Below are 20,433 nucleotides of genomic sequence, written 5' to 3' on the forward strand. Positions count from 1 at the left end.
TTTATTTGTCGTTATTTATATTTTCTGAATAAATTATGTGATAATGTTCAAGATAAAAATATTATATCAAATCTAAATTACAGTATGTTATGTTATGTAGCTTGATTCTTTCCCTCGACTGATGTACTAACATCATGTGGTTTATTGTAATCATATGTTTAAGATTAAGATTAGTTTATTTCAAAGGGGACAATGCAATTTCCTAAAACACATGACTACACATTAGAGATGCGCGGATAGGCAATTATTTCATCCGCAACCGCATCAGAAAGTCGTCAACCATCCGCCATCCACCCGACCTAACATTTAATCAGAACCGCATCCGCCCGCACCCGCCCGTTGTTATATATCTAATATAGACGATGCAAGGCATTAGTGAGGTTATAAAGCTTTTGCCTGTTAAAGAAAGGAGACTGATCCAATGCAGCACAGACATTCGCGTGCCACGCTGTCACGGCCCAGACGCACACCAGTGCGCAATCATATGGGAGCCGCGCTGAGCGCACCTCCAAGCGCGTCTCGCTGCCGGCGACGGCCGGGTATGGGCCCGACGCTCCAGCGCCATCCATTTTCAGGGCTAGTTGATTCGGCAGGTGGGTTGTTACACACTCCTTAGCGGGTTCCGACTTCCATGGCCAACGTCCTGCTGTCTATATCAACCAGGGTGAGCCCCACCCCTTTCGTGAGCGCACTGCGCGCGGAGTGACCCCTGTTACGCGCCCCCGGCAACAGGGGTGGCGGGCAGGTAAGCTGCGCGGGCGGAGCGCGCGGAGTGACCCCTGTTACGAGCCCCCGGCCACGGGGGTGGCGGGCAGGTAAACTGCTTTCCTGCTGCGCGTGACGCCGGCCGCGGCGAAGGCGGACGAGGCGGGGTGTCGGTGCGGTGGGCGCGGTGGTGACCCTGGACGTGCGTCGGGCCCTTCTCGCGGATCGCCTCAGCTACGGCTCCCGGTGGGGCCCTCTCGGGGGAAGGGGCCTCGGTACCGGACCCCGGCGAGGCGTCCCTTCTCCGCTCCGTAAAAGTGTCCATATCTTCTTTTTTTTTTCTTCTGTTGTGGCATATGCTGCAGGTGCCTGCTCGTTTTTCGTATGTGGGTAACAACATTTAACTATGTATATATATTTCCGAATTGGTTTAACTGCCACCCGCCTGAATCTATTTAAAATCTTTTTTTTTTTTATTTCAACCGCCCGACCCGACCCGCGGATAAAATCTAATTTTTTTTTATTTCATCCGCCCGATCCGCGGATAATCCGCGAACTCCGCGGTTGTGCCCGCAAACCGCGCATCTCTACTACACATGGTTAAAAAAGCCAGAATTAGCCAGAAGGCTAGTATTAATCTGCAGTCCCCTGGCCATGATGTAAAAAGGCAGTAAAATTACAATTTCAAAGAAAAGGAGAGAAAAAAAAAAAAAAAACACAATACATATATGATATAATAAAAAATTAAATACAATTTTTCAACATAACATCCCATGATGTAGCATCATCTACAAAGATACAAAGAATTGCTATTGCGACATCCAGTGGACACATTTAGAACAACAGTTTCTTTCATTCCAAAATTTCAGGTATATTTTTATACTTAGCAAACTCATCCCGCGGGCCGGATAAAACCTGTTCGCCGGCCTGATCCGGCCCTCGGGCCATACGTTTTAGACCCCTGCGGTAAAGGAATAAATCAATGTTTGAGGCTTGCGAGCTAAAGTCATGTGACCTTGCGTCCTGACATAATGTCGCATGGCAATGCCGGCATTATACTTTCATAACCTTACAAGAAAAGCCTTTTATTTCAATTCAAACTCAAACATGCGGAAATGGATAAAAGGTGTAAATTGATCCGGAGCGGTAAGTTTCCCGTCTAAAATATACATGAGCGCTTGTTAGAGTGTCAGAAATCATTGACTCATAATCACACCTGACATGGTTTGGTGGCCCCTGCTGCATTAATATTATAGTTTAATACATTTGGTAAGACAACTTAATACAATCTTTTCCAACTAGTGCGAATGGGTCGCTTGTTTGCGAAGGTCGCTTCTCCCAAGATGCAGAAGGACGGCAGGAAGCGGAGTGCAGGTAAGAAGAGGATGTAATTCTTAGACGAGGCCAAGATACAAAATAATGCATGTTACAGAGAGGTGCACGTGAAGTATAAGGTTATTAAGGCTCTAGCGAGACTTAGCGTAGCAAGTAGGGCGAAGACTAAACCTAGGTAGCGTAAAGCCACCACGAACATTCACGTAGAGGGAACAAGACTCAGTCGAGGGCAAGGCAGCTCTTAATAGCTCTCTGATTAGTGATCAGGAGCAGGTGAGCATCCTGACCACTAACTGTAGGCAGGTAGAGAAAATCAGCGTCCATGGCAGAAATGATTACTAAAGTAACGAGAAATAATAACAAACACAAAACAGAATATGCCCTGGCGTGACAGGTCATAACAATACCCACCCTTGAAGGGACGGATTCCAGACATCCCCGCAAAAACTTAAAAGCTCATATTAACGGTAGGGTTGAGGGAGGAGTTGACGGCGGGTCGCCAGGCCAAGTGTCGCCGAAGCCAACGTGTTATGACCTGTCACGAGAGGTCATAACACTAATACTGTTTTATCACGCAAATATATTTTTTTAAACAATCGTTTTTCATCATTTTACTTCTTCAGGATTGAGTATAAATGTTGGCATTCACATGTTAAAATGATCACAGCTTTATTCTCAAGGGCCAGGTGGTGTGGCTTGCACCTATCGGGAGCAATGTGGGACCCCCTCCATCGGACTGCCTAATTCGGGCGATACACTCCTGCCAGTAAATCGGACTCATTTCCGTGACTCAGCTATGGCTTCCATTTGTCGAGGATTTTGTTTTTAACTTTTATGGACAGAATTAGTAGACACAGTCAGGGTGTTGAGGGGTTCTGTTTTGGTGGTTGCAGGATTGGGTCTCTGCTTTTTTGCAGATGCCTCCCAGGAGAGGTGTTAGACTATGGCCTATGTCTCTGTATTGGACTATGTCTTGGAGTATGCCTTGGTCTATGTCTTGGTCTATGTCTTGGTCTATGTCTTAGTCTGTGTCTTAGTGTATGTCTTGGTCTGTGTCTTTGCCTATGTCTTAGTCTGTGTCTTGGAGTATGACTTGGACTATGTATTGGCCTTCTGTATGTCTAGCCATATGTCTTGGACTTGGTCTCTCAACTGGTCTGGGAACACATTGGGACCCCCGAGGAGGAGGAGCTGGACAAAGTAGTTGAGCAAAGGGAAGTCTGGGTATCTCTGCCAAGGCTGATGATGCTCTTGTGACACAACCCAGGACAGGGGTTTATTCTTATCACATTAGATTATTTTCTCATAATTTTTTTAATTTGTGATTCGCACTTGAGTGGGACTTTTGACAATGATTTGGAAAACATATTATTTTATACGGTCATATTTATTAACCTTTTCTGAAAAAAAATATATATATGGAACGCTCTCCCTGACCACCTGAGGGCACCACAGACTGTGGATGCTTTTAAAAAAGGCTTAAAAGCCCTTCTTTAAAAAAAAAAAAAAAAAAAAAAGCCTTTTCTTAGATGTGCATACTTGCTGTAGCTATTTGGCTGTTCTAGTTTTTATTTTTATTTCTTTCTTTCTTTCTTTATTATCTTTTTTATTTTTTTTTATTTTTTTTTAATATACACAGTAGCACTTTGAGATTGTTTACTCAATATAAAGTGCTTTTTACAAATAAAATCTATTATTATTATGACATAATGCACCAATGACATTTTGTCCCATGCTTAAGTGGGGAATTTTACATTCATTTGTTAACATGTTGATGCTATTGACATAATGTACATCATCATAAATCAATTTTTAATTTTTAATTTTTAATTTTTAATTTAATTTAATTTAATTTAATTTAATTTTTAATTTTTAGATTTTAATTTTTAATTTTTAATATTTAATTTTTAATTTTTTTAATTTTTAATGTACATCATCATAAATCAATTTTTAACTTGAAAAAATATGACCTTAATTTCATTACATTAGAAAGTATATTGGAAAATCCTACTTGTTTCTTCTACAGTGGCAATTGTTATTACTTTCTACTCACATATTTATATTTACTAGATACAATAAGACTTTACTTTCATAACATTGGATTAGGGTTGTTCTCATAATTACATTTTCTCATAAATGTACTATTTTGGTGTAATTTTACTTTTACGTTTAGGTGGGGATTAACATTCTCTTGTGAAAATGCATACATTTATTTAAATTTTTTAGATATTTGATTTATTCATCATTTTACCCCTATAATTTTTGTTTTCCCAATTCTACTATTGTATCACATTTTAATTATAAATGTTAATAATTAATACATTTTTTTAAATTGAAATTATTACTTTAATTTCTTTTTTTTTTGCATTCAAACCATGGAAAAATAAGATTATACTGTCATTCTCAAGATTATAATTATTTGTCATTATTAACGGTTTAACTTTCTTTTTTATAAACTATACTATTGTACATTTTTAGCCACACTATTCCTTCCTATAATGGAAATATGGGACCATAATTGTCAAAATTGTACTTCACGTCAAAATGGATATATTTGTTTGATATTAATTTGACCTTTTTTTCCGAAACAAAATATGACTTTTTTTTCTCATAAAATTGAAATGTTTCCTTATATTTTTCTCTTATAATCTCTCCTACACTAAAACAATTGGCTATAGTTAAATGACAGTTAGAATCCTATTGTAAAAAATATTTTCATTTCACCCTGAAACAATCACTTGCACTGATTATTACAAACATTTTTATGATTTGTGCAAAAGCACTGGCTTTTTGTGAGCATGAACATCACTTCACTGAAAGATTATTTTATTTCCCCAGTGATCTCTCGACATGAAGGAAATCTACACTGAATTCCAAAGCAAATTCAGGGCCTGGACACTTGTTGTAAAGCAGCGTGCTTATTAGCAAGTTGAGTCTTAAAAGTATTGCTCGTCCACAGTTGCATTGCCATCTTTATGCTCCGCTCCGTCCTCTGCATACTAAGTACACGATAAGCCGTCCTCGGGGGAAATAAAAACTGTTAAAAAAACGCTGCTCCTGAAGTGGTGAACAAACCCGGCAGATCGTAAAAATGATGCAAGGGTGCTTCCAGTGAGCGGGATTTTCTATGCGGTGTTTACACGCCATGTTAAGTGGCCACAGCCCAACTTATTTACATGCACTTTAATAGCCTGCGATAGAGAATGCCAGCTTGCCTAGAATAAACTATTTACACATTACTATTCGCTCGCATTCCCCCGAGCAGTTTTTCTTTAGGCTGACCTTTTAATTGCAATGGCTTCCTGTCAACGATTAGCACATTTTGGACTGAAAGCAAAAGTACTTGCAGCCATTTGCTGACCTCAGGTGTCTTATTTTTTCCAAGCCACATAAAGAGAAAAGAAGGGGGAAAAAAGCCTGCTAGCCGTCGTGTTCAATTTGATGGAAGCTATTTTCTATTACTGAGGGTATTAATTATTCTGTTAGAAGTGAAAGCATAGAAGCCAATATTGAATTATGGGCTGAACAAATAGGAAATGGATTAAGGAGCACACTGAGAATGAACTATCTACGATCTACAGTGCTGAGCCACGGTTACAGTTCTTGTTTTAGATACAATGACCTGTAATGATGTTTATTCAAGAGGAGACTGAGGGCAGTGAGAAAATGGAAACTGAAATGGCAGCAAATTGGAGAAGAGCAGAAGAAGCCAGGTAAAGAAGACCAGTAAAGATAAGTAAAAGCGAGTGAGATTGGATGGTTTGCAGCAACAAACAACACAATGGTCTCCTACATTTACTCTAATGAAACACGATTTATCCAAGAGGAGACTGGGGGCAGTGAGAAAACAGACCTTTACGACAAAGTGCAGGCTGTATAATACCGCAGTCATTAAAAAGAACAACGGAAGAGAACACGAGTCTCTTGTATTTTGTTCTCCAAGAAGACTTATTTTACCAAAGAGGAGACTGAGGGCAGCAATAAAACAGACTGGTGCAGCAAAATGCAGACGGTAGAGTATATTACTGCAGCAACCAAAAAGTACGACTGAAAAGAACAGGAGTTTCCTATATTCACCTTTCAAACAAGACATTTTATTTAATATGAGATTTAGGGCAGTGAGGGAGCAGGTCACTGCAGTCAACTGGAGACTGTGAAGTATAAAACTGCAGCAACAAACGACACCAACAGAGAACAAGGCTCGCCTACATTTATGATGAAGAGACAAGATTTATCCAAAAGGAGACTGAGGGCAGTGAGAAAATGGAGACTGAAGTGCCAGCAAATTGGAGACTCAAGGACTGTGAAGAAGCCGTAGAAGAGCAGAAGAAGCCAGGTAAGGAAGACCTGCATGAAGAAGGGAAGAAACAGGACAGTAAAGATAAGTAAAAGCAAGTGAGATTGGATGGTTTGCAGCAACAAACAACACAATGGTCTCCTACATTTACTCTAATGAAACATGATTTATCCAAGAGGAGACTGGGGGCAGTGAGAAAACAGACCTTTACAACAAAATGCAGGCTATATAATACCGCAGTTATTAAAAAGAACAACGGAAGAGAACACGAGTCTCTTGTATTTAGTTCTCCAAGAAGACTTATTTTACCAAAAAGGAGACTGAGGGCAGCAATAAAACAAGACTGTTGCAGCAAAATGCAGACGGTGGAGTATACTACTGCAGCAACCAAAAAGTACGACTGAAAAGAACAGCGGTTTCCTATATTTACCTTTCAAACAAGACATTTTATCCAATACGAGATTTAGGGCAGTAAGGAAACGGGCCACTGCAGCCGACTGGAGACTGTGGAGTATAATACTGCAGCAACAAACGACACCAACAGAGAACAAGACTCTCCTACATGTATGATGAAGAGACAAGATGTATCCAAGAGGAGACTGTGGCCAGTGAGAAATTGGAGACTGAAGGACTGTGAAGAAGCCGTAGAAGAGCAGAAGAAGCCAGGTAAAGAAGACCTGAATAAAGAAGGGAAGACACAGGACAGTAAAGATAAGTAAAAGCAAGTGAGTTTGGATGGTTTGCAGCAACAAACAACACAATGGTCTCCTACATTTACTCTAATGAAACATGATTTATCCAAGAGGAGACTGGGGGCAGTGAGAAAACAGACCTTTACAACAAAGTCCAGGCTGGATGATACTGCAGTCATTAAAAAGAACAATGGAAGAGAACCCGAGTCTCTTGTATTTAGTTCTCCAAGAAGACTTATTTTACCAAAGAGGAGACTGAGGGCAGCAATAAAACAAGACTGTTGCAGCAAAATGCAGACGGTGGAGTATACTACTGCAGCAACCAAAAAGTATGACTGAAAAGAAGAGGGGTTTCCTATATTCACCTTTCAAACAAGACATTTTATTCAATATGAGATTTAGGGCAGTGAGGAAACAGGTCCCTGCAGTCAACTGGAGACTGTGGAGTATAATACTGCAGCAACAAACGACACCAACAGAGAACAAGGCTCTCCTACATTTATGATGAAGAGACAAGATGTATCCAAGACGAGACTGTGGGCAGTGAGAAAACTGACATTTACAGCAAAGTGCAAACTATAGAGTACAATACTGCAGTAATTAAGAAGCACAATGGAAGAAAACACATTTTATCAAAGAGGAGACTGACTTGACCAAAAAAAAAACTGCTGAAAAGAGGGTCTTCTATATTTACCTTTCCTAGAAGACACATTTTATCCAAGGGGAGACTGACGGGCAGTTAGAAAAGGAGCTGAAGCAGCAAATTGGACACTGCGGAGTGTAATACTGCAGCATCGCCAACATAGCATGTGTCATTTCTAGCAGTATACCAAGTCACTGTTACACCGCTTGCTTAGTGAGCCAGTCAACTTGCTTCTGTTTGTTCAGTTGGTCCGTTTTAGTGCCATAAAAGAATTGTTTACAATGACAACAAGTCGTTGTGTACACGTTGATGTTTGGCACAGCTTGGACCCCAAACAAAGCAGCAGAGGATAGCCAATGTGTGACTGCAAACATTGACTTTCACTGTCTGTCACTCGCTGGGATCCAAAACACTTTTTGCTCTCTTTTGCATTCTTTGAACTGCAGTTTTCATCTACAGTGACACCTTGAGATTCTTCCAAGAAATATACAGTAAAAAAAAAAAAAAAAATCTGTGGGAATTTCCTAAAAACTTTGGAATTTCAAGAAAAGCGGGATTTTTTATAAAAATGGTAAAAAAACAAACTTTAATGGTCTGAATGAGTTGAAATGGTTGGTGTTGACATTTTTCAAATCGGTCGAGAAATGTTGAAGAAGTAACATGTTCAATTGAGAAATGGTATTACGGAATTTTCGGGAAATTCAACAACTTCATTTTTTGTCCTAATTAAGAGGAATGTTTTGACTGTAAAACGGTTGAACTGCGTTGAAAAATGTGAAAGGAGTAGTTGCCAGAAAAAAAGGGTGGAAATAAGGCTTTGGAAAACCAGGAATTCTGGAAAATCCTGGAATTTTTTTGAACTTGGAAAAAAAAAGTAGTTTACATTTCCAGGATGGTTGAATGTGTTGATGGTGGAATGGTTTCAATTGGGTGAAAAATGTGGAAATGGTGAAGGTTTGAAAAATGGCCAATTCATTTTGAATAGAAAAAATTTCCCGGAAAACCGGGAATTATGGAAAATTTGGGAATATTTTTTAGAATTGTTGAAGTAGAACACAATTCCTGAACATGCTGAATATTTTGAAGTTGGAACAGTTTGAATCAGATGAAAAATGTGGGAATTGTGGAACTTTGAAGAATGTCCCATTGATGTAAATGGGAATTTCCCCAAAATTTGGGAATTTCGGGAAAAGCGGGAATTAAAAAAAAAATTGTAAACAACTTGAATGGACTGAATGAGTTGAAATGGTTGGTGTTGAAATGTTTCTAATCGGTCGACAAATTTTGAAATAGTAAAACATGTTGAATTGAGAAATGGTATTACGGAATTCATGGAATTTTTCCAGTTCAAAAAACAGCTTTGTTTTTTGTCCTAATTAAGAGGAATGTTTTGACGGTGGAACGGTTGAAGTGGGTGAAAAATGTGGAAATGGTGAAAGTTTGAAAAATGGCCAATTCATTTTGAATGGAAAAAATGTCCCGGAAAACCAGGAATTATGGAAAATTTGGGAATGTTTTTTAGAATTGTTGAAGTAGAACACACAATTCCTAAACAGGCTGAATATTCTGAAGTTAGAACAGTTTGAATCAGATGAAAAATGTGGGAATTGTGGAACTTTGAAGAATGTCCCATTGATGTAAATGGGAATTTCCCCAAAATTTGGGAATTTCAGGAAAAGCGGGAATTTTTTTTAAAATGGTAAACAACTTGAATGGACTGAATGAGTTGAAATGGTTGGTGTTGACATTTTTCAAATCGGTCGAGAAATGTTGAAGAAGTAACATGTTGAATTGAAAAATGGTATTACGGAATTTTCGGGAAATTCAACAACTTCATTTTTTGTCCTAATTAAGAGGAATGTTTTGACTGTAAAACGGTTGAACTGCGTTGAAAAATGTGAAAGGAGTAGTTGCCAGAAAAAAAGGGTGGAAATAAGGCTTTGGAAAACCAGGAATTCTGGAAAATCCTGGAATTTTTTTGAACTTGGAAAAAAAAGTAGTTTACATTTCCAGGATGGTTGAATGTGTTGATGGTGGAATGGTTTCAATTGGGTGAAAAATGTGGAAATGGTGAAAGTTTGAAAAATGGCCAATTCATTTTGAATAGAAAAAATTTCCCGGAAAACCGGGAATTATGGAAAATTTGGGAATATTTTTTAGAATTGTTGAAGTAGAACACAATTCCTGAACATGCTGAATATTTTGAAGTTGGAACAGTTTGAATCAGATGAAAAATGTGGGAATTGTGGAACTTTGAAGAATGTCCCATTGATGTAAATGGGAATTTCCCCAAAATTTGGGAATTTCGGGAAAAGCGGGAATTTAAAAAAAAAAATGTAAACAACTTGAATAGACTGAATGAGTTGAAATGGTTGGTGTTGAAATGTTTCTAATCGGTCGACAAATTTTGAAATAGTAAAACATGTTGAATTGAGAAATGGTATTACGGAATTCATGGAATTTTTCCAGTTCAAAAAACAGCTTTGTTTTTTGTCCTAATTAAGAGGAATGTTTTGACGGTGGAACGGTTGAAGTGGGTGAAAAATGTGGAAATGGTGAAAGTTTGAAAAATGGCCAATTCATTTTGAATGGAAAAAATGTCCCGGAAAACCAGGAATTATGGAAAATTTGGGAATGTTTTTTAGAATTGTTGAAGTAGAACACACAATTCCTAAACAGGCTGAATATTCTGAAGTTGAAACAGTTTGAATCAGATGAAAAATGTGGGAATTGTGGAACTTTGAAGAATGTCCCATTGATGTAAAAGGGAATTTCCCCAAAATTTGGGAATTTCAGGAAAAGCGGGAATTTTTTTTAAAATGGTAAACAACTTGAATGGACTGAATGAGTTGAAATGGTTGGTGTTGAAATTTTTCTAATCGGTCGACAAATGTTGAAGTAGTAAAGCATGTTGAATTGAGAAATGGTATTACGGAATTCCTGGAATTTTTCCTGTTCAAAAAACAACTTTGTTTTTTGTCCTAATTAAGAGGAATGTTTTGACAGTGGAACGGTTGAAGTGGGTTGAAAAATGTGGGAGGAGTAGTCGCCAGAAAAAAGGGTGGAAATAGAGCTTTGGACAACCAGAAATTCTGGAAGATCCTGGATTTTTTTTAACTTGGAAAAAGGGTAGTTTGAATTTCCAGAATGGTGGAATGTGTTGAAGGTGGAATGGTTTGAATTGGTTGAAAATGTGGAAATGGTGGAAGTTTGAAAAATGGCCAATTCATTTTGAATGGAAAAAATGTCCCGGAAAACCGTGAATTATGGAAAATTTGGGAATGTTTTTTAGAATTGTTGAAGTAGAACACACAATTACTGAACAGGCTGAATATTTTGAAGTTGGAACAGTTTGAATCAGATGAAAAATGTGGGAATTGTGGAACTTTGAAGAATGTCCCATTGATGTAAATGGGAATTTCCCCAAAATTTGGGAATTTCGGGAAAAGCGGGAATTTTTTTTTTTAATGGTAAACAACTGGAATGGACTGAATGAGTTGAAATGGTTGGTGTTGAAATGTTTCTAATCGGTCGAGAAATGTTGAAATAGTAAAACATGTTGAATTGAGAAATGGTATTACGGAATTCCTGGAATTTTTCCTGTTCAAAAAACAACTTTGTTTTTTGTCCTAATTAAGAGGAATGTTTTGACGGTGGAACGGTTGAAGTGGGTTGAAAAATGTGGGAGGGGTAGTCACCAGAAAAAAGGGTGAAAATAGAGATTTGAAAAACCAGGAATTCTGGAAGATCCTGGAAAAAAAATTTAACTTGGAAAAAGGGTAGTTTGAATTTCCAGAATGGTGGAATGTGTTGAAGGTGGAATGGTTTGAATTGGTTGAAAATGTGGAAATGGTGGAAGTTTGAAAAATGGCCAATTCATTTTGAATGGAAAAAATGTCCCGGAAAACCTGGAATTATGGAAAATTTGCAAATTTTGGGGAATTTGTCAAGGGAAAGCCCGTGATTCCCTAATAGTTTGAAGCTGGAACGGTTTGAATCGGGTGTAAAATGTGGAAGGTAGAGCGCACCAAAATCTGGATAATAATAATAATAATAATATATTGAATAATAAATAGATTAATTTTGGTGTAGAAAACCAATAATCACCTGCCACAAAAGCGTCCAAATGATATGAAATTCTGCACATGTTCATCATGACAGGACACACGGAAATCATCAAGGACACACAGGTTGTAAACCATTTTGTATGCAAGTGTGATTTTTCAAGGATTTTGGCTTTTTCCAAAAGTTGTTCTCGAACAAACTCCTCGGTACTTCATCTGATTGCCACCAAAATTGAAACATGTTCAGTAAACAAATAACTGATGATAAATTCAGAAAATGGTGAATTTTTGCTGTAGGGTGTGGATAGAGCTTCGTGACAGGGTTAGCAGATTTGTGGATTTGGGACGGTCCCAGGAGTTATGCCTGAACAAACACCTCCAAGGTAAGTTTTTGATCACCACCAAAATTGAAACATGACCCCTAGAATATTAACTTGTGAAAAAGTTTGAAAACGTTATGAGTTTTTGCCTTAGGGTGTGGGTGGAGCTTGGCGATAAAGTTAACTGATTCGTGGATTTAGGCCATTTCAGGGAGTTGTGCCTCAACAAACATCTCCTAGGTTATTAATCTGATTGCCACCAAAATAATATATGACTAGACAAATAAGTGATGATCAATTCAGAAAGTTGTGAGTTCATGCTGTAAACCACATCTGGGCAAATTAAGCTTTTCAATCTGGACATTCCCAAATAATTTTTTTAAGATCTATAAGATGGAAACTGTAGCTGCTATTATGATGTGCAGTGATGTTTTCAAATGACCTTGAATCTTGAACTATACAAACTATTTCACTGGTTGGAATCTGCGCTTTTGCATGATATACTAGTAACTATGGTAATCTAAGTCACAGCAGCTCAGACGAGGCACCAAGCGTTTCCACAGAGTGTTTCCAGAGCAGCCAGCCTGAAATGCGGGTGTCAGGGACAGACGCGGAAGGAGATTTTTACAACAAAGTTCTAAAGTTTAGTGATATATCAGATTGTAGGTGAGTTTTTTTTTTACCCCTTGCGTTCATATTTCACTTTCTTTGTTGCATTTTTGTTGCGTTTCGCATGATTGTAAAATTTGTCGATCGAGAGGGTGTGTGACGTTCACATGTTGTCAATATTCAGTGTTTTATCGTTCGTAGTTAATATTGTAAATCCCACATTCTTTATTTTCATGTACATTCTGGGTGTATCGTTCGGTGAAAAAAATTTAAATTTCCATTCCGTTTTTTTAAGGCGCTCTGTCATAACTTGACTTGTCTCCACTCAAGATGATCCCCTGCTGGCCCCACTATGGACTGGACTCTCACACTATTATCTAGATCCACTCTACGTCCATTGCACAGGTCGCCCAGGTCCCCACATCTGCGGTCCCCCTCCAAGGTTGAGTTTTTTCTTGCCGGGGATGTCGTTGTGGCTTGTGCAGCCCTTTGAGACACTTGTGATTAAGGGCTATATAAATAACGTTTTTAGCATTCAATCAGACATTATAGTGAGGTTTTGTATTAGTGTTCTTGAAAATAGGACCCACGCACACATACATATATATACATATATATATATATATATATATATATATATATATATATATACATGCCATACTTGCCAACCTTGAGACCTCCGATTTCGGGAGGTGGGGGGGGGGCGCGGTTGGGGGCGTGGTTAAGAGGGGAGGAGTCAAGTATTTCATATATATATATATATATAAGAAATATTTGACTTTCAGTGAATTCTAGTATACTTTTATTTTGTTTTATTGTGTGTGTGTGTATATATATATATATATATATATATATATATATATATATATATATATATATATATATATATATATATATATATAAATAAGAGAAATACTTGAATTTCAGTGTTCATTTATTTACACACATACACACACACGCATAACACTCATCTACTCATTGTTGAGTTAAGGGTCGAATTGTCCATCCTTGTTCTATTCTCTGTCACTATTTTTCTAACCATGCTGAACACCCTCTCTGATGATGCATTCTGCTTTGTCTCCTTGTTGTGTGCGCAGTTGTGCACTGCACTCTCTAAAAGCCGTAATGTTATTGTCACATGTGCATGTACAGTAGATGGCAGTATTGTCCTGTTTAAGAGTGGCACAACATTGCTGTTTACTGCAGACAAACTGCTTTACGGTAGACAAAAATGTGACTGCTGTTGTTGTGTGTTGTTGCCGCGCTGGGAGGACGTTAATGAAACTGCCTAACAATAAGACATAAGAAACCAAGAACTCGCCCTCGATCATTCTACAGTTATAACGTCATTGGGCAGGTACGCTGTTTATATTGTGGGAAAGCGGACGTGAAAACAGGCTGTCGACACGTCACTCATGTCCGCCTGAATTTCGGGAGAAAATTTGTCCCGGGAGGTTTTCGGGAGAGGCGCTGAATTTCGGGAGTCTCCCGGAAAATCCGGGAGGGTTGGCAAGTATGATATATGCCCCCAGACACAGTTTTTTCTCTAAATTTTGGCACTCCGAGTCAAAATAGTTGCCCAGACCTGCTGTAGAGTATGGGTGAAGCTTGGTCATAATTTTAGCCATTTCGTGGATTTGGGCTGTTTCCAGGATTTGTACCTCAAGGTAGTTTATTTGATTGCCACCAAAATTTAAACAAGTACGCCAGACAAATAACTGATGATAATATCAAATAGGTGTGAGTTTTTGTAGGGTGTGGGTGGAGCTCGACGATGAAGTTGGCCAATTTGTGTATTTGTGCTGTTTTCAGGAGTTGTACATGAACTCGTCCCTGGCAATTTATCTGATGACGGCCAAAATTGAAAAATGACCATCAGACAAATAACCAGAGGTGGGTAGAGTAGCCAGAAATTGTACTCAAGTAAGAGTACTGTTACTTTAGAGATTTATTACTCAAGTAAAAGTAAGGAGTAGTCACCCAAATATTTACTTGAGTAAAAGTAAAAAGTATGTTGTGGAAAAACTACTCAAGTACTGAGTAACTGACGAGTAACCTGTTCGTTTAATGATGACGGCAACAAATAATGCACAAAAACATAAAAATAGCAATGAGCAAATTCAGAGCCAGGAATATCTCTTAAGCAGCTCAAACAATAATATATATTAAATAATAATACATTAAAATAAAATAAAAATTAGGCAAATTGAGCCACAATAACTTAACAGCACCAAAGGCTCAGTAGGCATTCATTGATTGATTGATTGAAACTTGTATTAGTGTCATGTCTGTGTAATCATGTTTTGTTTTAGTCATGTTTTGTTTTGTTTAGTTATTGGACTCTTTTAGTTTCTGGCTTTTCACTCCCTTGTCTTGTTTCCATGATTACCCATTAGTTTCACCTGTTCCACGTTTGGAGTCATTGTGCACTCTTGTTTGTCACCATAGCAACCCATTAGTTTTCACCTGTCACGTCACGCACCTGTTTTCGTTAATCATGTCTGTAGTATTCAAGTTCATTGTTTTCAGTTTGTCTCGCTGGCGACATAATGTCACGACTTGGTCCTGGGGTTTAGTTTTTCTAGAAGGCAACGGAAAGTTGGCTCGGGCAAGACGGGAATGTAAGTACATGATTTATTTAAATTATCAAAAAAAAGTACAAACGAAAAGCGCGCACAGTGGCGGAGAACAAACTATGAAACCAAAAGACTATAGCATTAATAAACAAAAACTTACTTCCATCCATCCATTTTCTACCGCTTGTCCCTTTTGGCTTGGACAAAAGTAGCAGCATGAAGGATGGACATGAAAACAAGTGTCAGGAATGTACAGAGCATAAATGTGAGATGTCGCCAGCGAGACAAACTGAAAACAATGAACTTAAATACTACAGACATGATTAACGAAAACAGGTGCGTGACTCAAAACGTGAAACAGGTGCGTGACGTGACAGGTGAAAACTAATGGGTTGCTATGGTGACAAACAAGAGTGCACAATGAGTCCAAACGTGGAACAGGTGAAACTAATGGGTAATCATGGAAACAAAACAAGGGAGTGAAAAGCCAGAAACTTACCATTTAGTGGTCAATTGTACGGAATGTCTACTGTACTGTGCAATCTACTAATACAAGTCTCAATCAATCAATCAAGTTAGTCTGTTTCCAGGTGTTGTACCTCAACAAACAAATGTATCTAATCACTACCAAAATGAAAACCTTTATATAAGACAAATAGGCAATGATAAGTTGCGAAAAATATGTTTGTTTTATCACTGTGTTATTATTATTTCATTTTCAAGCCGTGGAAATGCAATAGAATCCAAACCCGTCGGCCTGAAGTTTGCTGAGCTTCTGCTCCATCACTAACTATATTTCCACGGTTCCCCCATGCCTTCTATGTAGGAGTAAGATGTCTTTGCAGACTTTATAGGGGCCTGCACTGTAGCCACTGGTCTGCTTAAGGCTGAGATACATCTTCAAGACTTACATTTTCTCCCTTAAATCCCTACAACACCCGGAGAGAGGGGGAGGGGGGGGCAAGCGAATAAAGCCGCCTTTGGGCCTGCAGCCACTAATCTGTAATTTAATTTCCAGCGGGTGTGCGGGCCATGAGGACACCCAGCAAGGTCAAGGGCTACTGTACACAGAGATGATGTGCACATTTGGCCACAGCCTGAGGTTTTTGATCAGGAGCCTCATCCTCCAGCTTAGCGAACGGGACATAAATGCTTGTGTAAGGTGGTGTTTACCGCTGTGCGAGGGTGGCGTTTTCTCCTACTACTTATTCAAGGTAGCTATTTCGCCTATGACAGCAACAAGGAAATCCATTATTTAGGACATGTTTAGGATGAGTGAGCATCTGCAAAGCTATGAAATAGGAACACAGTAGAACTGGCAACAATTGGACAAGTCAGCATAGAAATAAAACATGTTTTGTTTTCATTATATTTCAATAATACAGTGGGACCTCTAACTCCCCTTGATGTTGTAAAGTTAGTTATTCAGACTGACTGTTTCCCAAACCTAAGCATTTAAACACAAGTTGGCAAACGTAGATAGTTTTCAAAGTAGGGCCTGGGGGAATGTTGTCTGTCTATCTGTGTCTGCCCTGTGATGAGGTGGCGTCTTGTCCAGGGTGTACCCCGCCTTCCGCCCGAATGCAGCTGAGATAGGCTCCAGCACCCCCCGCGACCCCAAAAAAAGGGACAAGCGGTAGAAAATGGATGGGTGGAGCTCATGTTTTAACTGCCCGCTGCACATTTAAAAAAAAAAAAAAAAAACATAACGTGGAATAAAAGAGCATACAGGTCAAATGTATCGAGAAAAAGTTGCAATGTTGACTCTAATAACACAAAGCTGCTTTCTGGCTGTTTTATTCTTTGCTCAAAAACATAAAAATAAAAATAAAAATCATTGTTCTAAACTCCAATCACTTCACATCAAATATTCCACTTTGGAATATTTCAGTAGAATGATATTCCATATTTTCTGTGTTTGTCATATAAATAAAACAAGGTTTTATTTGCAAAAAAATGGCATAAAACATAAGACAACTAAAGAAAATTAGAATTGACGAAAACATCTAATTTAAGCGTTGAAAGTAACATATATAAATGTATATATGGCATACAAATTTGCATACGTATTCACATACACACATTTATTCATACATATATACACATACATATATTCATGAATACATACATACACGCACACATTGGTACTTACCCACATACACAGGTACCTAAGCTCCCACGTACCAACACACACAGTACATACATCCCCACGCACATTCACTGTACAAACATACATATACACATACTGTACATATACATTCACTGTACAAACATACATATATACATACTGTACATATACATTCACTGTACAAACATACATATACACACACTGTACATATACATTCACTGTACAAACATACATACACACATACTGTACATATACATTCACTGTACAAACATACATATACACATACTGTACATATACATTCACTGTACAAACATACATATACACATACTGTACATATACAAGCACACATACATACATACACTAATGCATATAACCACGTTTCATCAAACATAATTTAACGTCGGGGCAGCACGGTGTACCAGGGGTTAGTGCGTGTGCCTCACAATAAGAAGGTCCTGGGTTCGATTCCTGGGCTCAGGGTCTTTCTGTGTGGAGTTTGCATGTTCTCCCCGTGACTGCGTGGGTTCCTTCCTGGGTACTCTGGCTCCCTCCCACCTCCAAAGACATGCACCTGGGGATAGGTTGATTGGCAACACTAAATTGGCCCTAGTGTGTGAATGTGAGTGTGAATGTTGTCTGTCTATCTGTGTTGGCCCTGCGATGAGGTGGCGACTTGTCCAGGGTGTACCCCGCCTTCCGCCCGAGTGCAGCTTGGATAGGCTCCAGCACCCCCCGCGACCTCGATAGGGACAAGCGGTAGAAAATTGATGAATGTATGGAATTTAACGCTGTTCCCTGAGGGGAAACTGGGTAAAACACATCACACTGATAAAGCTTAACCTATGTTCACTATAACAATCTACAAGGTTAATACAGTTCGCTTCTATTTCTTCCCCTCCATTTATCTGCTTTCTTTTGTATTTCAAGTTATCATTATATATATGTATTGTTGCATTCAAAACAATTGTATTGTTGATAATAAAGGTAATTATTGTTATTATTCATTATCAATAGTGGGTATTTCTATTGGTATTTGTATTGCTCCATTTGTAGTGTAATAATGTTCATTGTCATTCTTTGCTATCACTTTTACCATCATATTTGTACATATCCTATTTGCTGATGTTGTTCTGTTGTTGTTGTTGTCTGTCTGTCTTATCCCCCTCTTGTCCCCACAATTTCCTTCTCTGTCTTCCTTTTTTTCTTCTTTCAATCCCCTCCTGCTCCGGTCCATCTGTGCCAAACATTCAATAAATCCATTAGATAAAGTCAAATACAAAAAAGGCAACAAGAGAAGTATCCCACACTTCTCTTTTGTGAAGTAAATATGTACAGCAGATATGGGCATCTACATCAACTATATGTAGGCTGACCATACGTCCTCTTTTCCCCGGACATGTCCTCTTTTGCGGGACTGTCCGGGGTGTCCGGGCAGGGTTTCTTAAATGCCTCAAATGTCCGGCATTTTGAGTTAGGGTTGCGTGTATTTTCAATGTACGTCCAGGATTAAGAAGGGGTTAAACAAAACAAACTGTGGAGGTGTGCGCACGCAGAAACATTTGTGAGGGAGTGGCAGAGACAGAGAGCGAGAGAGCTAGTGAGTGGAGAGAGAGACACGAAAACAAGAAATGCCGAAACGTAAATGCAACTTCACGGATGATTTGCGGAAAAAAAATGTGTGTTTTCGTCCTGGCCGTGACACATGGAAAGCAGAATGCACTGTGTGCAAAGCAGGAACGTATATATCTGTGGCAAATAAAGGGGCTTAAAGATCTACAAGCCAGAGGTGTGGACTCGAGTCACATGACTTGGACTCGAGTCAGACTCGAGTCATGAATTTGATGACTTTAGACTCGACTTGACAAAATGTGAAGAGACTTGCAACTCGACTTAGACTTTAACATCAATGACTTGTGACTTCACTTGGACTTGAGCCTTTTGACTTGACATGACTTGACATGACTTGCCACTTTCCCCAAAATCCAAAGCTTAAAAAGTTATTTGGGAGCGCTCCGTATTTTTCATTTTCTTCGTCTGTCTATCAGCGTGTTGTTCCTGTCAGCTGGTGTGCTGTCAGTACAACAGCCAATCAAATTAGATCTACGTTGTTTTCACCACGCAGCATTCATCCAATCAAATTGCAGGAGAACCAATGAAGACATTTGAAGTTGCACAAAGAAGGGTAAGTTTTGAATGTAAGATAACGTTTATTGGCTAAGTAACGTGACTTTTATTTGCTGTGTAGTTAAATCAGTGAGGCTGCAAACTCACTGCTAACGTTATAACCATAGACATCTTATAAGTAGACGCAGCATGGAGCACTACTGCCTACTGGCGCAGACGAGGCGCGGGGCCGCCATCTTGGAGTGGTGATCCGCTCCACTCAGTGCAATTCATTTGGCAGGAGCAATGAACTGTCAGCGCATTTAATTCATTTTACCACACTGAATACCACTGATTTTCACCCCCTTTTTTGTCATACGTGTAGCTATGATAACAGACACATGTTTTATTATTCATAGTTTGCTTAACAGTAATATAATATTCTTATATGCTATAAGTGACCAGACGTCCGAGATCAAAAGTGGGAATATAATCCCAGAGAAGGGGAAAAAAACGGTAAACTATTTTTAAGTTGAAAAAACAATATGATTAGGTTATATATACATATGCGTGTACCCTACATAAACAATGTATGAATACATTAGATATCTATATATCTTAAGGACCTATAGACTGTATCTCTGTTGCTGCAGCAGCAGAGAGTTTATTCTGTCTTGACACTTTGTATTGATATTTTCTATTACATTCTTCCCTTAAATGATAATGTTTGCAGTGATTGTTTTATATGTATTATTTTATGTAAGTCGCTTTGGATAAAAGCGTCTGCCAAATACTTAAACATATATAAACACCTGAAAGTCTTTATATCAGCTAAAACCACCAATCTGTTTCACTGGATTCAGAACAAAACCAAATTCTGTCTTACCCAACAATGTTAGTGTTTGAATATTGTTACTAGAAGACTTATTCCTGGTTACAATTATACTGTTAAGAAAGTATT

Source organism: Nerophis lumbriciformis, linkage group LG06 (assembly GCF_033978685.3).
Source record: "Nerophis lumbriciformis linkage group LG06, RoL_Nlum_v2.1, whole genome shotgun sequence".
Taxonomy (NCBI): Eukaryota; Metazoa; Chordata; class Actinopteri; order Syngnathiformes; family Syngnathidae; genus Nerophis; species Nerophis lumbriciformis.